The sequence below is a fragment of the Cydia strobilella genome, chromosome 25 (genome assembly GCF_947568885.1).
Source record: "Cydia strobilella chromosome 25, ilCydStro3.1, whole genome shotgun sequence".
Lineage (NCBI taxonomy): Eukaryota > Metazoa > Arthropoda > Insecta > Lepidoptera > Tortricidae > Cydia > Cydia strobilella.
This window is the reverse complement of record NC_086065.1, coordinates 7,611,273-7,634,137: the sequence shown is the minus strand read 5'-3', so window position 1 is coordinate 7,634,137 and position 22,865 is coordinate 7,611,273. Positions and strand designations below refer to the sequence as shown.

General features: G+C 34.6%; 1 protein-coding gene across 2 annotated transcripts in view; it reads left to right on the top strand.

Moving 5' to 3' along the window:
- The first annotated feature begins 5,263 nt into the window (after positions 1–5,263).
- The window catches only part of LOC134752850 (homeotic protein distal-less), a 148,844-nt gene continuing 131,242 nt past the window's right edge, over positions 5,264–22,865 (top strand). For both annotated transcript variants that reach the window (XM_063688616.1, XM_063688615.1), the window contains exon 1: positions 5,264–5,801. The gene's annotated coding sequence lies outside the window, so the exon portion shown is untranslated. The remainder of the gene's footprint in view (positions 5,802–22,865) is intronic.

Sequence of the window (22,865 nt, the reverse complement as noted above, 5' to 3'; positions counted from 1 at the left end):
AAACGATAACTGCCACTAAATACAATAAAATGTGAAACGCGTGAAATGTGAATTAGTTTTGGATCGATGGGGCAGGTATGCGAATTGTGTAAAAAATGTATGGGTGGCGATGGCGCTTGCACGGTACCTACTTTCGAGTAATTTTTTTTGCACAGATCAAGGGACTATACATTGGCATTTAGAAGCTGTTTTGTAGCAAGTGTCGTAGGTAGTGCTAAAGGAAAATAGAGTCCGCATCGCGTTGGTAGCGACGAAATATAGCAGAACTATATTTTTATTTATTTGTTTATTGAATAATAAGAAGCTTTGACCACAATCTTAAACTAAGAAAAGTTTGCAGAGATTTTGACAGCACACGCAGTGCAGGTGTTATTTTAAACGTCAGCGTTCTATGAAATTATGACGTATAAATAACACTGGCACTGCGTTTGCTGTCAAAATCTCTGCAGACTTTTCTTGGTCTAACTCTAGTAAGTTCCGATGCGGTCTAGGATGAAGCATGCTTACCTAAGAGATGTCTATGCACTTGATTTGAAAAGATCAAGGTTATAATTATATTTTAATAGGAATTTGACATTCGATGGCCTTTCAATACTCTGTTCCTTAAATCCTTACTAAGTCAGTGCAGAGACTGACATAACAGAACTAACTAGTATGGAAAGCTTTTAGCTGATTTTCAATGACATGAAATGAAACATAATGATTAAAATTCCTAATAAATAGAAACTCGTACAAAAGCAATCATTATCACAGAATCAAGACAAAGCTCAAGAAGAGTCCGGCGTCTAATAAAATGTGTACATAATTTATTAAGCGCTTACGCCAAAATTCTAATATGAATCGGAAACTATACACATGGATATAAAATACAAATTATTTATTATCATAAATGTTGTAAACATGTGCAGATACATATCCATCATACTAAACTAGGCTGAGCCTGTAGTACCTTGGACGTCTGCGAGACCGACTGACCAACTAATTTCACATTAGACTTATTTATAGTTATCTTATTCTTAACGTAATCACGGTCCATATCCCGGTCGAGTCTAAAACTGTAATTTCACATTAGTAAATAGGTACAGTTCTTAATACTATAAGTAGGTATAGGTACTACAATACAAGTTATAAAATACATCATAGACTAAACTAATCAGGTATGCTCTTTTCAGTAAGTAATAGTTATAATACTGATCATCTATATTCCTTAACAACACTTACCAACTACCACATACACTGTCGGGCCTTTATAATGTCATCTAACATTTATTCCTTCATAATACAATACAATACAATAATTAAACTAACTAGCTAAACATCGGCACCCCTTTTAACTAGTCAACTCACCTGTGTTGCCAGCACAAAAAATTCGCAACAAAACCGACCCCCCATAACAATAGAAGAATACCCTATTATAGAGTAAAAAAAAATGGCAAAGAGGCCGTCTTTTGTGTGGAAAAAATGTACAATGGCATAATGCGATCACTTGTTTAGTTTGTCAAATGATGGCGCTATGTTGCAGAAAGTCTTTCGGGTTGTAAACTAAGATTAATTAATGTTAGAGTTACGGGGTTTCGGCTTTTGGTGTCTTGTGTTTGTACTTATAATGTGCAAAGTAGCTTATGCAAAGTCGTATTCTAAAAACAGAGAAATGAGAGAAAACTTGCATTACCTAGTTTGAAATGAAGTATTTTCTGATATTTGAGGCAGTTTTACTGTAAAAACCTATATGAAAGTAACTTTATTTCATAATAAAAAGATCTGTAATTATATCATGAATCGTTACAGTAGGTAACTACCAACTGTATAAATATATTGACTTTGTAGGGTCATTGCGCTAGTTTCCGTTTCCGTGCATGCTCTAGTTTTCATCCACTTGACGGATTTGCAAATAAAACATTTCATTTTTAATTTGCTACTTGCAAAATATACATTTTATGTAAATAGATATATTGTTTAGACATTAATAAGATCCTCAAACCAAAGACGATATATTAGGATAGAGCGGTACTGTCATAGTAAATTTTGTAGACACAGTAAATTCACTGCCGTCTATCGACACACGATTAAAACTAAAAAAAAATTCAAAAAATGTATTTATTATATCAATGAGGATATAATAAGATAGAGCGGTACTGTCAAAGTAAATTTTGTAACCACTGTAAATTCACTGCCATCTATCGACATACTTTAAAACTAAAAATGAAGATTTATAAAAATAAGTTAAAATGTATTTAAATATGGATAAATCATTTTTTTACTTGCATTAATTATTTTTATATGATTTTGACCCATGTTCTTTCACTGGTATGCGTTAATATTATAAATAACAAACGAAACCGTCAACGCCCTCTATACGAGAATTGGCCAAAACTAGTGGCGCCATCTGATCGAGAATCAAATTTTCGTGATTTTCGAGGCACGTTTTTTCCTTAGACTGTATCCATCTATTACGGAGTTATATCTATCTTTGATTATATGGATAAAAGTTTTTTTCATTTGCAATATTTGCATTAATTATTTTTATGTGATTTAGACCCATGTTCTTTCACTGATATGTGTCAAAATTGTTAAATAACAAACGAAACCGTCAACGGCATATATACGAGAATAGGCCAAAGGTTGGTATTAGTAGCGCTATCTGTGCGAGAATCAAATCTTGATTTCCGAGGCACGTTTTTTTTTACACTTTATTCATCTTATACGGAGTAAGCACTAGTAAGCTCACTAAAGTGTTATTTCTCTACTTATATCAATTTAAATTATCTAACTAGTAAAATAAAACCGAATATAAAACAATACCTTTTCAAGAAATAAAACTATGAAAAAGGATTATATCGCGTATATTGAATTTATAATACATCCAGCCGTTTCGAACCCTTTACAGCGTTCGTGGTCAACGGGTGACTGAGGAAAAGCTAAAAAGTGCAAAAATACCCACATACAAAAAAAAGAACCATCATAGAACTGAGGTTGGTTGTACAGTCGCCATCAGATATATCGGAGCGCCCGAGGTGCTCACAAATATCTGAACACGCCTCTATTGTCAGGGCGTTAGAGTGCGTGTTCAGATATTTTGAGCACCTCGGGCGCTCCGATATATCTGATGGCGACTGTACATGCAAAATCGGTTCATAAGGCTAGTTATACAATAGAACTATTTACGCGATATACGCGATATAATCCGTTTTCATAGTTTTATTTCATGAGTAACTATCGCGGTAACCGATAACAATATTAAATACCTTTTCAAACCAATTTTTACAGCAATCTAACGGCAATATTTCGTAATAAACTAATCGGGTAGGGTTGGAAATTACCCCGCTTGACCTTTTACCCCCTGCTATTGAACCCTGGGGTAAGAATAAAGATTGTGATATTCATACATACTTTAGTCATTCTTTATTAGTTTTCATTTCTCATGCTGTGAAAGTGGGTCGTTGTTGTTCTAAAAAGTGTGCAGAAAATATTACGTTTCTGCTCTAGAGCACTGTACTTTCTAAGTTTTTTCATTTTTTAGGGTTCCGTACCCAAAGGATAAAAACGGGACCCTATTACTAAGACTCCGCTGTCCGTCTGTCCGTCCGTCTGTCCGTCTGTCTGTCACCAGGCTGTATCTCATGAACCGTGATAGCTAGAGAGTTGAAATTTTCACAGATGATGTATTTCTGTTGCCGCTATAACAACAAATACTAAAAAGTACGGAACCCTCGGTGCGCGAGTCCGACTCGCACTTCGCCGGTTTTTTTTTTGCCTGGTAGAATTGACTTTTAAGTGATGATTTTGAATGATAAATATTGAATAACATTTATTCTGAATCGATTTCCTTTGATTTTGTTTGATATTTTACAGTTAGTATTTTCCTTGTGTTGGCGTAGCGAAAAATGTGTGTTTCACTCGGTGGCAAAATTTGTTTAACCCTCGCAACGCTAAAGATTCCATTTTTCAAACTACTCGCTACGCTCGTGGTTGCTCGGGTATCAATATCATTGTTTATTGCCGGTTTAGGGGACAACCTGTATGAATAAACTTCTATTGCTCAGGGTAAGACCGGGGTAGTTGCCTATAAGGGAGAAATAGTCAACTGAAAAAGAAAACATTACAATGACCAAAGATAGATATAACTTCGTAATAGATGGATACAGTCTAAGGAAAAAACGTGCCTCGAAAATCACGAAAATTTGATTCTCGATCAGAGGGCGCCACTAGTTTTGGCCTACACTCGTATAGAGGGCGTTGACGGTTTCGTTTGTTATTTATAATTTTAACGCATATCAGTGAAAGAACATGGGTCAAAATCATAAAAATAATTAATGCAAATAAAAAAAATCATTTATCCATATTTAAATACATTTTATCGTATTTTTATAAATATTTATTTTTAGTTTTAAAGTGTGTCGACAGATGGCAGTGAATTTACTGGGGTTACAAAATTTACTATGACAGTACCGCTCTAGTATAAGTTACTCTATGCAATGACTCAACTTCAAGCACCTATAGATAATGAATGAATGAATGAATATTCTTTTTATATTTTTTTTGTTAAGTTGACTTTTCCCGTGTTATGAAAAATCACTCTAAAATTGTTTATAGAAATACCTATTGGTAAAATACAGTCAATGAAAGACAAGGACCAAGATATGAGAAGTTATACAACAAACAAAGACAAACTTTATCCCGTCTTTCTGGTAGGTAGGTACCTATTATTTATCACACTGCAAATTATATTAGGATCCTAAAATAAATCTTAATATAAAAAAAAATGTTGATGCACTTGACTTCACACTCCCAAAGGACATTAAAATCACAATCCAAAGTTCATCGACTCAAGCACTAAAATCAAAGAAACCGCCACTAAAAAAACACACTTAAAAAAATAAAGCCTACAGCTTCGAGGTTTCTTACTTTCTGGCTCACGTACGGACTAAAACTGGGCGTGGCCAAGAGAACAGGTTAGTAAAGCTGAACACCGCCAAAAAATACCATAAAAAACATATAATGGCAACCCTAGGAGACGATCGATGGGATAGTACCAACCGGCTCGCGTCTCACGTACTAACGAAAAAAATCTCGTTACTACCCTCCACCAATCAAGAGCAAGCCGCGCCCCTTGATCATTCCACCTTTAAATAGGCCACGCCTGTAACGCGACACTAGCGCCAGCGCCGCCATACAAGTGGCGTAGATCGGTACTAAATAGAGCGAGACAGAGCTACGCTGGGCGCGTCGCCTCTCGCACAATTTGAGCCAACCGATCATTAAGTGTTTAAATTCAACGGGAGTTGGTTGTGTCGGGTTTCCACGGAGGGGAACGCTATTAAAATATCTACAAACATTATCTTTAATTGGGCTGAATTTTGCGCCTGTGTGCGCGGGTTTTTTTTCAGTGTCGCTTTTTACCGAGTTGATCACTGTTATCAGTATTGTTTAGTGCGGTTAGTGTTGTGAACGAAAATGACATCAGTGACGTGACAGTTCGAGAAAATCGCCAATTTGCGATCCGCGCTTCAAGAATCGGTAAAAATGACACGTGCCACATAATAGTGATGCGATTAAAAGTAATTATCGCAGTCCCGTTCTTGATTGCCGACGATTAACCAATAACCAATTCTGAACCGTGACCCCTTCGATTTCCAAACGTATTTTTCGACGTTTCACTTTTTCCGAATCGGATTTTTAACGGTTTTTCTGTGTTCACAAACAGTGCGTGCGGTATTTAGAGAACATAATTCTGTGTGACTGTGCTCTATAATTATTGTGGAAAAGTGATGCTGTGTGTCGTTTGATTTTTCGATTTTTCCGTGAGTACATCGACAATACCTAGTTTGTTATTAGTATTATTACGTACATCTATACTGCTTTAAGTCTTTTAGCCAATTATACATTTTTAACCAACGATCTACCTACCTTCGCTTTAACAAAAAAATCTGAAAATTACTCTACAATTTCGAAAAAATGCAAAACATAATTTTCAGAACTGAATTTTAAATTAAACTTGTAATTTAAAAGTTCATAATACGTTCTACAGTTTATGTGAATCTAAAATACTACTAAATAAAATCTATTAAAATACATATAATACTACCTAGGTATAGGTTATAGGAAAAACTAGATACCTACAGGAAAAACCTAGTCTCACCAACCTTTGTACATATTGCATTCATCATAAAGCAAAATCAAGTTACAATGTATATTTTTACTACGTCTTAGTTATTCACCATAGATTAATCTCTACTAATATTATAAATGCGAAAGAAACTCTGTTTGTCTGTTAGCTCTTCACGGTTAAACCGCTTAAGATGAAATTTGGTAGAGTTAGACCAAGGCAAGTCTGTAACAATTTTGATAGAACACGCAGTGCGTTATTTTAAATGTCAAACTTCTATAAAATTATGCGTGTGCTAACAAAATCGTTGCAGACTTATTTTGGTCTAACTCTATGGAGGTTTGAGGCTCGGGATAGTTTTTAAGGTTCCGTGCCGAAAGGGTAAAAACGGGACCCTATTACTAAGACTCCGCTGTCCGTCTGTCTGTCACCAGGCTGTATCTCATGAACCGTGATAGCTAGACAGTTGAAATTTTCACAGATGATGTATTTCTGTTGCTGCTATAACAACAAATACTTAAAAGTACGGAACCCTCGGTGCGCGAGTCCGACTCGCACTTGGCCGGTTTTTTTATTATTTATCATCATTCCACGGAGACTAAGACGGAGACGAAAAGATACTGTAGATATATAAATAAAAATGAGAAATTATCAATCATGATTCATTCATTAAAGGTGAAAAACGATCATTATAAATTATTGCATGATTAACAAGAGGCCATTAATGATAATTTTTATGATGATCCCAGACGCAATGTGAATAAAAGTAGAAAAAAAACTAATAAGATACCAATAAGATTTAAAATTCAGTTGGCCATTTTTTCCTCCTGGCCAATTTTCCCCATTTTACCCTAATATTAATGTCTCATTAATACTTAACGATATCTAATGTTAATTGATAAATTAAGAATTAAGCACTGAATATAGGTACCGGTAAAACTAAAACCATCATATAAAATAAGGCAGTATCAATACTATAGTTGGTCAAACCAAATTGGCAGTAAATAAGAACAAAAAAAAAATATACTCATCCTTTTCTTTTGGGTGCTAGTACTAGTGTAAGACAAAGATAGTATGGTTGTCTCTGTCTATTATTGAAATGAGACAGTCCTTTGTCAAACTATATCAATGCTCTACCTATTACTATTTCACGATTTGACTAGAAGAATAAACACATATTATAGATTAGTAATATTGAAAATGAAAATGAAAGTTTATTAATAACAATAATTAATAACAATTCATAGTTTAATGTCTTCGGTTACCGCGATAGTTACTCATGAAACCCACAAAATACCCACCCGTTGACCACGAACGCTGTAAAGGATTCGAAACGTCGGGATGTATTATAAATTCAATATACGCGACATAATCCGTTTTCATAGTTTTATTTCATATAGATTAGTCGGTTTACTAATGTATTGCCAAACATCGTTTCCCAAAGTATTACTTCCCAAACTATTTTACGCAAATTATCATTTGGCAAAATTTCATTTCGCAAATTTTCATAATCCAACCAACCTAACCCAACCTAGTACGTCATTTTCATTTCGCAAGTATGGGGTTGAGAAATGAAATGGGTGCGAAGTAAAAAACTTGCTAAAATTTCATTTGGGAAATGAAACTGATGCCATAAGTTTGTTGGGAAGTGAAATTTGGCGAAAAATATTTTGGCTAAACGGCGGTATCCCAGATTAATCTTATATAGACCGTGATTACCTTTTGTATTGTTTTCGAGCATTTTTATATTTGTTATATAAATCTAGTGAAACTAACCGTGAATCATTCAAAACTGTTATATAAATCAATATTTATTGTCCAATTGCAATCAGTATTTTTCCGAATCCTCAAAAATATAAATTAAATTCTACATATCAAATGAAACCACTGTAATCCGGCACGACTGAGTAAACTGTCGGATTATAGAGCAGGTCACCTGAGCCGCTAATTACCGGATTACAGAAATTACGGAATACCGAAGGCCTTACATAATATTTTAGTTACCTAATTTACCTATAGGCCAAGCAATAAGAAGGTATAGAGGGAAATGCTAGGAACACAATTTTTGACTTCGTAGCTTCGTTTGGACTAGTTAAAAGATGAACATTTTGACCCCGGTCCCCGGTCGTAGCCCTGGTGCTGGGGGGGAAAGAGGTTGAAGGTTCAATTTTTCGGTTTTTCGATTATATCTCGAAAACTATGCGTCTAAGCGACATGGCCACTTATACAAAATGAAAAGTGATTTAATTTGTTACAAGTTGCTGATTGCCTATGGTTCCTCTACAAAATTATAAAGTAATAAGTAAACTTAGTGATCACTTCATACATGGATAAAGTCCATTTATAATAAGTTTTAAGCTGAATAAGTATTAATTTTTAAGTGAGTATTAAACATCAATATACCTACGTTTTACTATACCTCCCATACAACTTATTACCTATTTATTTAGTAAGAAAAGTGATGATGTATGGAGTGAGCACTCAAAGCTTGCTATAAGGTACGATGGGATATAATTGAACGGGTTTCTCATGCGGGGTAAAATGAAAATACGGACGATTTTTTGTCTTACCCCTCATGAAAAACCCGTTCAATCTTATCCCAACGCACCTTACTTGTTTCTCTATGACAAAATTGACTATAAAATACATTAAATACATAATAATCCAAGAATACCTTTCCCATAGGTATTCAAAATTACGTTCAAACATCAATACTTCCATGAAAGAATTGTCTTATAACAGAATTTAACAAACTTTCATTATGTGTGTGGTGTCAAAAATTGTGAAACCTCGGTTGTGCTACTTGTGCTGTTTACAGCAGAAAACATCGTTCTCGAAAAAAATGCCAAAAACCGGCCAAGTGCGAGTCGGACTCGCGATTATCTATACAACATTAGACACTATCAAAAAAATCACGTTTGTTGTATGGGAATAATATTTAAATATTTATTTTATTCTGTTTTAAGTATTTGTTGTTATAGCAGCAATAGAAATACATCATCTGTGAAAATTTCAACTGTCTAGTTATCACGGTTCATGAGATACAGCCTAGTGACAGACGGGCAGTGGAGTCTTAGTAATAGGGTCCCGTTTTTACCCTAAAAATGACTAATAATGCGGTCAGGATCCTTATCATACACAGATAAGGACAACCTCCTGAGACCCAGGCAGTTGCTTTGTTTTTAAATATGGTACTTTAAGTTTCTTACTAAAAGATTAGAATAGAATGTGGAATATGTACAAAAAATTGGAGGGGGGGGGAGGAGGCGAGTTCGTACTACAAATATTGTGAGTTCGTATCATGATTTCCAAAGACTACTATTTGTAAATTCGTGCCTAAATAATATATCATTAAAGTGAAAAAAATTAAAACTCGTGTAGCGAAACGAACCAGTAGCCGTGGAAAAAGCCCTAGGCTGCCTAGGCACTAGAAATAAAACCTAGACCGTAACACGGTAGCAAATTACGTGTTTGACTTAGGACTCGCCTAGTATTGTGTCTTTCTTTTGCTGTCGAAACGAGAGAGATAGTCAACTTTAAATTACATACGTGAAACGGATGTTACCATTTGAAAAAGGTACTTTAGTTGTTAGAAAAAAAAAACTTTTAACTGTTTTCTTTGACTTTGAGGTAAGGTTTGACACTAATTTTTAAGTAGCAAGTAGTACCTGCCTAGCAAATAAACGTATCATGAAGACAATTTAAGAAAATGGGTACTTAGTTATTTTACCTTCGGTACTTTACTTTAGTAGGTACCTTTTCCGATAAATTTGTGACGTTTCCAACCAAAAGGTACCACATTGTCGGTTGTCGATAAGGTTGATTTCTAATTGAAGCTATATGGAAATTGCGCCTTACTGACAAGCGAAAATAAGTACACTTTTGGTTGAATATCTCTATATAAAAGCCTATTGCACTTTAAAAACCCTAAACTAAAAGCGAACCCAGGAAGGTTCGCTAACCCGCGTAATCTTAAGAATTGGGCTAGAGCCCTGGATTTTGTAATTCTTAGGTAATTTTCTAAAATTTTTTATTGCACAAAATATTTAAAAGCACCTATTAACAACAGGTACCGTAAAACGTCCTATTTTGATTTACAATTGCTAATTTTCTTGTCCATGTTTAAGACACAACAACACATTTTTTTATTCTGTCGCTTTCTCTAATGTCAACGTCATTCTTTTATACAACCAACGGCAACTAACGGCCCGATTCGAACTTTATGATACATCAAAAATTTGCTAAAGATACGACATGGATCGGATATGTCAGTCAAAAGCACGTCAAAAGTGACGTTTCTTCAAAAACGTCAGTTGACACCGATTTTACCAATCCATATCGCATCTTTAGCAAATTTTTGACATATCTTAAAGTTTAAACGGGGCCGTGAGTGATAGTTCGAAAAATCTTTAACCTCCAAAATTATTTAGAGAGGTTACTCAAAGAAAAGCTGATACATACTCATTTCTGTACAATGCACTTCAAATATTCTTGACCTTTAACCATAATAAGTAGTTATAAGTTATATTTGTTAATCAGACTACCGTGCAGGCTTTCATTTCTTATTGTTATCTTACAATTTTGCTTAACAATGCAATACAATACAATACGGTCAATCATATCTGATTAATAACCATAAACCATAATGTAATAATAATGTTAATTTTACTATGCCTCGCTGTATTTATATGTGTTAAATGAATAAATAATAGTGTGAAGTAGGTATTTTTTTTACCGGTTTAGTAACAGTGGGACAAAAAAAACTATTAAAATGACATACTTAGGTACAAATTTTTTTTTGTTAATTTAATTTAGTACTTAAGTTTTGTTCTGACTGCAATGTACCTACTTATACTTTACACTAAAATTGTGTGTTTTGCAGCATCCAAATAAACGTTTTATCTATCTATATATCTATCTACAAGTGTTAGTCCTGCCCTAAATATTACGGCATAAAACGGAGTCTATTTGGTAGGCAAAAAGCAGTTAATTGAGAGTTAGAGACTCAGACTAAGAAGCAGGTGAATTTCTCAATTTAACAAACTAAACACTATAAATATTAGCAGCAGTCAGTACAGACTTTTTAGTACCTAAATAATCGTGTCAAAGAACACTCAGTATCAAAAGTAGCGAATCAGACTGGGCGTCAAAATATGTACCATTTTCTAATACTTAGCTTATCAAAAAGTTATGTCTATCTATATGTACTTAGAAGTTTGTAAAATATAATTTTGAATAATTTAATAAACACTACCTTTTCAGCCGGACACATAAAAGTGAAACCGATATTTGATCACCCATTAAAAACTAATCTAACCTCCCTTATGACTTCCTTTTTTCATACTTTCCTGGGACCCATTTCACGAACGGTATTAGTCTAATATTATTAGTGTGTTGCCATGGCAACCCATATACGACTTGACAGTTTGTGGACTAATAATATTAGTCTAATACCGTTCGAGAAATGGGCCCCTGGAATCGTCATACTCTTGTAAATACCAGTAGTTAAATTTAAATAAAAATACCTAGTATACTCGTTTACCAATAAATACTATGGCCTCGTAAAGATAAACATTTAGCGTCATTCATTTTTTGCTTGACTAATTAGAAACGCCGCGCCATTTTTCTTGGGATTAAAAAATATATGGCCAATTTTAGAATGTCGTCTTGTGTAGTGCGACATAAACTAGTAGAAATTAAATAAAATGATACTAAAATATTTCCATACTAAATTGTTGCCATGTTTAAGCATGGTGACAGTTACGTAGGAAGTGGCGCCCTCAATAATTTTCTATAATTTCTTGTTGGACTATAAAGGATATTATAAAAGGAGGTAGCTGGAAGGATAGACGTGTAAATTGGATCATAAATGACTTTCGGAACGTGTATTTGCGGAATATTATTTGATATAAATACAAGAAAAATAGAGCGAGCATAAATTTTGTATTAGGTTTGTAAAATGTCTACTTGCACGAGATTTTTACTAGTCAGAGGATTCAGAGGGCCTACCGCGAACCACGTTCGACGTGTTGCCTCTATCGCACTTATAAATCCGTACGTAAGTGTGACAGTAAGACAACACGCCGAACGTTGAAGTTGCAAAACAATTTCCAAATTTCCGAAAATTTCTAATTCAATCACTTAGAAAGTTCCCGTTCAGATTACGGATTATTACTCAATGTTATTAACTGTTGACGATTGTTTCATTTAACATTTGCGTCACGCATTGGCGTATATTTTAAGTATCTTATAAATGGAAACGAATAACTGTATGGGCAATAAACGCGCAAAAAAAATATCGAGAGCATTTCATGGGTACCAGCTAACTAGTACTGTCACTCCTTCAATCGATAGGCACCTAAGCGTGGAAGTAAAATGGGTGATTGCTCATAATATTCCTTTAAATAAAAGGCAAACAAACAAAGAACAAAACCACTTAAATAAAAGCTCTTTTTTAAAATGCAAACCCATTCGATTTCATAACCGCTACAATTATTCTAAAACACAGCTTTCCAAGCAAAAGTTCACATACAAATCGATAATAGTTACTAATGTATACGTTAACCCTACCTTTTGATATTAAACGCCTTTAAATATTAACGTTAGGTTATGGCGGCTACTGATGAACGACAAACATGTCCGATTTGTCTTTTAATTAACTATTGTCGTGACAAATATTATTGTCTGTCAGGTCATAGGCAGGCTCTTGTTGTGTCTGTATTATTTATTGAATGAATGAATGAATGAATAATATTGGTAATTAAATTCTTGGGAAATATGAACGGTACACGGAAAGAACATGTCTAGTCACTTTAGTAACATTTTGAGTAATCGCGGTTTTAAAATTTGGAACCATGTCTAAATGTATGGTAATTCCGTGACCAGGGCCCATTTCACGAACGGTATTAGTCTAATATTATAAGTGTGTTGCAATGGTAACTCATACGAGTTGACAGTTTGTGGACTAATAATATTAGTCTAATACCGTTCGAGAAATGGGCCCCAGGTTGTTTGTAACTTATAAAAAAGTTGTGTTACGTATATTATACAATGGTAGCAAAAGATATAACTAATAGTTCATTAAGAGCTCTACATTTTGAAATGAAATCTCATTTTCTGAAAAAAGTGACTAGACATGTTCTTTCCGTGTACCCTTCATATAATAGAGGCAAACCTAGAAACACCTGGAGTAGAAATATTTAGAAAAATTGTAGTGAGACCAAGATAAGTTTACAGCGATTTTGATAGCCCAGACTGAGAAAGTGTTATTTAAGTACCTAAACCACGGTAAACCTATGCTATGCTATGCTTAGTTATTTTCTGTATTCCACTACCTAATCTCAGCTTTAGTTTGATTTATGTTTAGTACTTAGGATTTAAAAAAATAAGCAACATTTCTGTTACATGCATGCCGTGTTTGCCTGTAATTGGGTGAATACTCAAGCAATCTTATTTTATAACTCGTCATTTATAAGTATTTTTTGTATTGCACCTGGCGCACATTTCTCGAATGGTATTAGTCTAATATTATTAGTGTGTCGCCATGGTAACCCATATGACTTGACAGTTCGTGGACTAATAATATTAGTCTAATACCGTTCGAGAAATAGGCCCCTGTTGGCAAACCTAAATTGATAAACGTTATAATAGGGTATTTTACTAGTCAAATCAGTTTCTTGTGTCGAACTGTCAAAACGATTTGCTACTATGGAATTTATATGAAACACTAGCATGTGACGTCACAATCAAATTACGTACTCTTTATAGTTTTATACGGGTTTTAAAATAGAAATTGTGTCTAAAAATAACTGCTGTCTACGTTTCTCTATTAATCTTCTGGTGCTTTATTTCTTGTTTGCATTTCATAAACGTTTGACGTTTAAAATAATACTTGGACAGTTTGGGCTATCAAAATCGCTGCCAATTTAGCTTGGTCTAACTCTATACACATCTCACTTGCACTAATATGCCAGTACGAGCGAGATGGATAGAAAGTAAGTTATGCTCACGCTAGCGAATATGTCAGTCAAATTTGTGGTAAGGCCTAGCCCAAACATCACAATTAAACTCAATAGTCAATTCATCAACTCGATACTGACATATAGATGAATATCGTAACTAATGATAACACTTGACGTCTTCTTCTATTGGGGTTTCCAAATAATTGGTTCGTATTTGGGCTATTTTTATTTTGTTGACATTTTTACATTTTTTTTTTAATTTGGTGGATAGATAGTTACCTATTCTGTACAACATTAAACGCAATTTTACCGTATGTCCTAGGAAACGTATGGAATTTTCAAGGACATGTAATTTTTTTTGTCCCAAATTCGGATTTCGTGCTTATTATGCTCATAAAATACACATCCTTCTAACAAGTGCCGTTATTGGCATTATGCTAATCAAAACACAATAATTACTCTTCTCAACACATTTAACCGAATGAAAATACCTCGCAAACATTAGTTATTGCGGGATTACGAAGACAACTCAATCGAACAGCCGTCAATAATTAAAATAATTACCTATTCCTTATACGGCTAATAAGAGTAAAACGGCAAAATGGCGGCGCTTTGACGGACGGCGATGCGAAATGTCATAATTCCCGCCATTTTCGCGACATTTTCAGACCAGTTTTTTTTGGACCAATGCATTGAATGTTTTATGCCGATCTGCAATTTAATGGTTTTTACGTTTTTAGACTTATGTGGCACGGGTTCTATGGTAAAAGTAACATCATTTTTTGAAATGAAACGTCGGACTAAGATAACTGCATGGCATTTGCAATGAGAGTTTGGCAATGTCATCATTAATGATTAGTATCTATGATAATATGACGTTTTTAATAACACTACCTCACTTTGTTCTATTCAAATCTTTGCAATGCAAAGTTAGCTTAGACTGGATATGATGCTTTTGAAATTAACCTTCTCGACGCCGTGTCAAACACAAAAGCTGTCACTCGGACGCCACGCCACCGAAGTGTCAAAACTAAAATTGAACTTTATGAGAATGCAAGTAGGTCTATGTTGCTCTGTGGTCTGTGATGGATTAATCGGTCTTTGGCGTTGGACCTACGCTGTCGATAGTCGGTCATTGGCTTCCAAAAGGTTAAAAAAGTTTGCTTCACATTTTACAATAGATAACAAAAATCAGTATTATATTTTTTTAGATATTAGGTTTTTTTTAAATATTAGTGCTGGCTCTAAATACGCCCATGTTTACTTTAGATAATGATCGTAATGATTTATTTATTTTTTATTGTTTAAGTAGATCTAACGTGGATATAAAAACCAAATTATCTGAATCAACTTGTAGGTTCCTGAATAAGTTCCTTGCCATAAAAATTAAGGACAACCGTGCCTACTTAGGCCGTTGACAGTTTGTCATTTTACAGTTAAAAACAAAGGACAGGCAAAGGTTTTACCAAGTACAGCCAATAACGATAATTGCAATGAAGAAACAGTTTTTTATCTACGTCTAGGATAACTTATCTCACGCAATCACGTCGAATCACGCCAGTCCGTGTTGCTAGTACTAAAAAGTGATTGTAATCTTTTTTCTTTGTCCAAGTTACGGTGGTAACACTATCGGGGTTTTTACGAAAGTGGTGTTGAAAATGACAAACTCTTTTGTGAAAAATATACCTAAACTAATGGTTCTGAAATGGGAATTTGATTTTTTTCTTGTTTTGTATCAAATTGAGTAAAATGCTCTCAGATATTGCAATACTTAGTAAAGTAGTTTCATTCTAATAAACATCACCGCTTGTCATAGACGTACTTTACAGTTTTGTTAGTGCCAACTGTGCCAAGTTGCATGACATAATAATTTATAAAGCAATGTAATATTATGAAATAAATAAATATCATATATCATCATATCATGTAATTTGACAATTACTGTCATATTTTAGATATTTAATTTTACCAAAGAGCGCAGCTAAATAGTCATTTTATTTAATTTATAAATTAGTATTGCGAATATAGGGCTCATATTTTGAACAGGGGTCCATTTTTAGAACGTACGAAACGAACCCATACGATTTGACAGTTTGTTGACTAATAATATTAGTCTTAGAAATGGGCCCCTGTATTTGACCAATAATAAATATTTTCAATTTGTTAAATCGTATGAGTTTCCATGACAACACACTAATAATATTAGTCTAATGGCGTTCATGAATTATAGTCCCTAGTGGTAATAGTAATTTCTTGTCGTAATTACATCGATACGCTAGGTATATAAAAATATGCTAAAAACTACTTACTATGATCAAAGATATATAACTCCGTAATAGATGGATACAGTCTAAGGAAAAAACGTGCCTCGAAAATCACGAAAATTTGATTCTCGATCAGATGGCGCCACTAGCTTTGGCCTACTCTCGTATAGAGGGCGTTGACGGTTTCGTTTGTTATTTATAATTTTAACGCATATCCGTTAAAGAACATGGGTCAAAATCATATAAAAATAATTAATGCAAATAAAAAAATCATTTATCCATATTTAAATAAATTTTAACGTATTTTTATAAATCTTCATTTTTAGTTTTAAAGTGTGTCGATAGATGGCAGTGAATTTACAGTGGTTACAAAATTTACTATGACAGTACCGCTCTATATTATTATATCCGTTTGGACAGCTACATTAAACACAATACATATTAAAGTATGTAAAACCAGAAAAACCGTAACCGTGAACCTAAAAACACTGAAGGTGTCTCTCTATCATTAATCAATGGGGTTTTTCGAATTCCCCCGTTTTTGCCACATTTGCAAACAATTGGTAGTAAGAATTAAAACGTATCTTGGAGCATTCTTGCATATTTCGGTTTTAGCAGCTGACTCTTTCGTTGCATGTAGAAGATAAGGATAGGCATTTTTATACAGGCTTTTATACATGCAATGTAATTTTAGTAGTGTAAGATTTAATTAAACGCCGGTTTTGAGGAACACTTGTTTTATTTAAAATATTAGGTAATTCTTACATACAGTTCTTATCGTTGCGGCAGCTTCTAAGAAAGAGGGCGGGGCATGGAGACTATATAAAGGAGCCAAATCTCTATGTATGAAAAGTGTCCATCAAAAAACAGTAATTAGGCGGCGCCACCATACACCAAAATACTAACAAAAACAACCTACGTAATTTGGTCGGGTTATTTGTTGCCTTATATGCTTCATGTTATACTCATGTCCCAGAGCCTAACTAGCGCCACCGGAGAGATTAGGAACTATTATTTAAAGCTGAAAGCGGTCACTTTTGCAACAATTCTGCCATAAGAGATTGGCATCCATTCTATACCATCCATAGGGCGGGGTCACCCATTTGACATTACATATCAATTTTTAAAAGATGCGTTCGGAAACGTTCTATACTGATACATTTCTTTCGGATACTATTACCACTGATATTACATCTTCCCCTTTCTTTTTTTTAAATTTCATACAATCTCTTCCCCCTTTTCTTTTTAACTAACGCTGCATTATAAATGAAAATACAAAATTAAAGTTTCAACTACCACTACAAATATTCTTAAGTTTACTAAGTTGTCTTAAAAAAATAACCAGAGCCTGACTTTTCTTAAATACTACCTTATGCCTAATAATGTAAGTATACTAATATACACAACATAAGGGTCTATGTAGCCACACACTCTATACACACACACACACTCTATCTATAGTTGGTCAAGAAAATCTTGCCCGTGGAAAAAGGCGGCAAATTTAAAAAAAATGTAGGCGCGTAGGGATATTCGCCCATAGAAAATTTAAATTTCGCGCCTTTTTCTACTGACAGAATTTGCTTGACCAACAAAGTTAGACCAAGATAAATCTGCAACGATTTTGATTTTTGAGTTATTTTAAACGTCGAACTTCTATGAACTTATGACATATAAATAACACTTGCACTGCGTGTGCTATCAAAATCGTTGCACTTATCTTGATCTAACTCTATGTATGTTCGGGTCAAATCTTACAAACTACATTAGATCCACTTCCCGTTATTCGATTGAGCTGAAATTTCACGTTTGAACTCGCCAAAACGTAGGCACACATTTTGTGGTATTTTCTATAAAACCTTATTGTCAATGGCGCTTAGGCCATTATAAACGATGCTCCGATATAAATATAATGCCGCGCGACGCTGTGCGGCGTAAGCACTATCGACAATAAGGTCCCTTTTCATAGAAAATGCCCCATTTTTGCTTATAATTTTTATCACGGGTGGTTATTTATGTTTGCTTAAATTAAAATCGCTATAGCATGTTTTTTATTTATTTGTAATTTTATGTGCCCAAATTTTGGCGAGTTCAAGCTTTAATGTAAGTCGTGTGGCAATTTAATCATATATTATTATGTAATTCGTTTTAAATGTTTTAACCTTATATGGAAATATTTTCTGGATTAAATAATTTCATTCATTCATTCATTCATTCAATGCAATTAATTAGGTATAAGGTAAGTCAGTATTGTTTATAAGGTTTGTAAGGTATGTATCTATATGTGCCGTTTTCAATCAAAAGGTACCACATTGTCGCTTGCCATAGGGACGCTCTGACAGGTTATTCGTATAAAGATACAATCCAATTTCGCCCTTATGGTAAGCGACAATGTGGTACCTTTTGATTGAAAACGTCACATGTGGGCCTTAGTCGCCTTAAAATAAATTATGGACATAGGAGCTTGGTACCAAAAATGAAATTTTTAACAAAACTTTTTACAGAACAAGTTTGGGAACAAATCAAATTATTTTATTAAATATTTTGATAAATTAAAAACTGTAATAGTCTGTAAACTGTCAAATCCGGCCTTCACCACTGGAGGGCTTCGTCACTTTTTCTTTAATATATGACATCTATTACAGTTTTTAAAACTTTTTTAAGTTAAACAGCGGGATACCAAATATCCCAACACAGTAATTCCAAAACATTATACACTTTAACGTTCCAATTAATTGTAATTTGTCTCCGATACATATGTATAGGTAATTACCGTTTTTATCTTGCGTGCAAGTCACATGCAATAATGGCGATTCCTCGTACAGCCGTTTGTGATGCCGATGTTTGTTTCGGCTTTTTTTCATATGGTTGCAAACAAGCATATGGTCTGCTTGACGACGGTTACCGCTTAACTCGTTGCCGAACAAGGGCCTGACACTCTTTGATAGAGAAAGATAGTCTTATTGCGATTCGTATAAGAGGAAAGAGAATAGTGCCATGCTTAGTCCTTATCACCGACCGGGTGGCATCATAACCCTATTGCCATTTAAATGCACATTGTAAACCAAATAAATTATTTTTCATTTTTTTTTTCATCTTCATTTTTTTCAATTTCAAGGACATTGGGTGTTGACAGCGCGTTAAACGGAAGACCTAAGACTGACACACACTTTTGGTTGCTTTATTCCATAGACATAGTATATACAAGTAGTTATAGACGCGCCACCGAGCGACCGGGGGTAAGAGAAAGAATATTCATATAAAATTTGAGCAGCATGGGATCTTTTCTCTTTCACTCTTATAAATTTCGGTATTTCGCCATCGCCTCCTACCTATGATGCCACCCGGTCGGTGATAAGGACAAAGCATGGCACTATTTTCTCCTTCCTCTTATAGGAATCGCAATAAGACTATCTTTCTCTATTAAACAGTTCAGTGCAGGCCCTTGCCCGTATCTGCTTGATAAAAATGACTTCGGGTTTTTACCTATATCCACTTTGCATAGCCTCCTAAGGCCCAAGGTCCTACCTATAGTCTTCAGTTCGATGAAATTTAAATCCTATTCAATAGGAAAAGAGTCGCTATTGCTTTGTTTCGTTAAATTTTCCACGCAAAATCAACTCTATTTCCCACACTATAGGTTCAAACTTCAGTGGCAAATTTAGGATTTTTCATTTGTATGGCTAGGAGGATAGGGCTATTGTCTTAAGCTAATCACTTTTTGCGACCAGTTTCGCCGTAACTATGATAGTTCAAGGCAGGCACGCGCCATCCACGTCATAAAATACCTAGTAATTTCAAAGTGGTTATCTATTAAAAAATGTTAAACGTTTTGCATAAATCGAACTGAGTGTGAGTCTATAATAACGCAATATCGCGTGACATCTCTTTTTTTTTATTGTATTCAATTATTTTACACCAAACACTGGCTCATTGTGACGCACTTTATGTATACAATACTTATAATTTCTAATAGAGTTAGACCAAGAAAAGTCTGCAACGAGTTTGATGACTTGATGGCATAGTTGGCATACGCAGTGCAAGTGTTATATTTATACGTCATAATTTGTGTCGTTTTCAAGCAAAAGACACCACATTGTCGCTTGCCATAAGGACGAAACTTCGTCCTTATAGTAAGCGACAATGTGGTACCTTTTTCTTGAAAACGTCACATTTGATAGAATTTTGACGTTTAAAATAACACTTGCATTGCATGTGCTATCACAATCGTTGCACACTTTTCTTGGTCTAACTCTACTCACTTTTGTATAATAAATTAAGACACACGTATAATGGTGATTTTAAAACCAATCTTTGCAATTATTTTTTCGTTCAATCATGTTTTGGTTGTACCCCTTCAAATTATGGAAGAGCGGGGCCTTCTGCCATAAGTATATTTTATACTTAAAAGAAGGTTCCAACCCTATTGCCATTTAAATGCACATTGTAAACCAAATAAATTATTTTTCATTTTTTTTTTCATTTTCATTTTTTTCAATTTCAAGGACATTGGGTGTTGACAGCGCGTTAAACGGAAGACCTAAGACTGACACACACTTTTGGTTGCTTTATTCCATAGACATAGTATATACAAGTAGTTATAGACGCGCCACCGAGCGACCGGGGGTAAGAGAAAGAATATTCATATAAAATTTGAGCAGCATGGGATCTTTTCTTTTTCACTCTTATAAATTTCGGTATTTCGCCATCGCCTCCTACCTATGATGCCACCCGGTAGGTGATAAGAACAAAGCATGGCACTATTTTCTCCTTCCTCTTATAGGAATCGCAATAAGACTATCTTTCTCTATTAAACAGTGCAGGCCCTTGCCCGTATCTGCTTGATAAAAATGACTTCGGGTTTTTACCTATATCCACTTTGCATAGCCTCCTAAGGCCCAAGGTCCTACCTATAGTCTTCAGTTCGATGAAATTTAAATCCTATTCAATAGGAAAAGAGTCGCTATTGCTTTGTTTCGTTAAATTTTCCACGCAAAGTCAACTCTATTTCCCACACTATAGGTTCAAACTTCAGTGGCAAATTTAGGATTTTTCATTTGTATGGCTGGCTAGGAGGATAGGGCTATTGTCTTAAGCTAATCACTTTTTGCGACCAGTTTCGTCGTAACTATGATAGTTCAAGGCAGGCACGCGCCATCCACGTCATAAAATACCTAGTAATTTCAAAGTGGTTATCTATAAAAAAATGTTAAACGTTTTGCATAAATCGAACTATGAGTGTGAGTCTATAATAACGCAATATCGCGTGACATCTCTTTTTTTATTGTATTGAATTTTAGTTTGAATTATTTTACGCCATACACTGGCTGATTGTGACGCACTTTATTTATGCAATGCTGACTCTTTAATAGAGAAAGATAGTCTTATTCTTATTGCGATTCCTATAAGAGGAAAGAGAATAGTGCCATGCTTAGTCCTTATCACCGACCGGGTGGCATCATAGGTAGGAGGCGATGGCGAAATACCGAAATTTATAAGAGTTAAACAGAAAAAATCCTATGCTGCCCAAATTTTATATGAATATTCTTTCTCTTACCCCCGATCGCTCGGTGGCGCGTCTATAACTACTTGTATATACTATGTCTATACTACAATATAATTTCTAATAGAGTGAGACCAAGAAAATTCTGCAACGAGTTTGATGGCATACGCAGTGCAAGTGTTATTTATACGTCATAATTTGATAGAAGTTTGACGTTTAAAATAACACTTGCATTGCATGTGCTATCACAATCGTTGCACACTTTTCTTGGTCTAACTCTACTCACTTTTGTATAATAAATTAAGACACACGTATAATGGTGATTTTAAAACCAATCTTTGCAATTATTTTTTCTTTCAATCATGTTTTGGTTGTACCCCTTCAAATTATGGAAGAGCGGGGCCTTCTGCCATAAGTATATTTTATACTTAAAAGAAGGTTCCAACCCTATTGCCATTTAAATGCACATTGTAAACCAAATAAATTATTTTTCATTTTTTTTTCATTTTCATTTTTTTCAATTTCAAGGACATTGGGTGTTGACAGCGCGTTAAACGGAAGACCTAAGACTGACACACACTTTTGGTTGCTTTATTCCATAGACATAGTATATACAAGTAGTTATAGACGCGCCACCGAGCGACCGGGGGTAAGAGAAAGAATATTCATATAAAATTTGAGCAGCATGGGATCTTTTCTCTTTCACTCTTATAAATTTCGGTATTTCGCCATCGCCTCCTTCCTATGATGCCACCCGGTCGGTGATAAGGACAAAGCATGGCACTATTTTCTCTTTCCACTTATAGGAATCGTAATAAGACTATCTTTCTCTATCAAAGGGTGTCAGGCCCTTGCTTTATTCACTGTCGTCACTGACGTCACAGATTACATAGTAGTCCAAGGCCGTAAAGGTCCATTTTCCAGTCGCGTGCGAAACGCAGCAAAAACTCAAATCGAACGGACAAACGTCGTGTTTTAATGTTGCCAGTTGCATGCCAGAAAAAAGGCATATCAATTAAGAAAGACAATAAAAT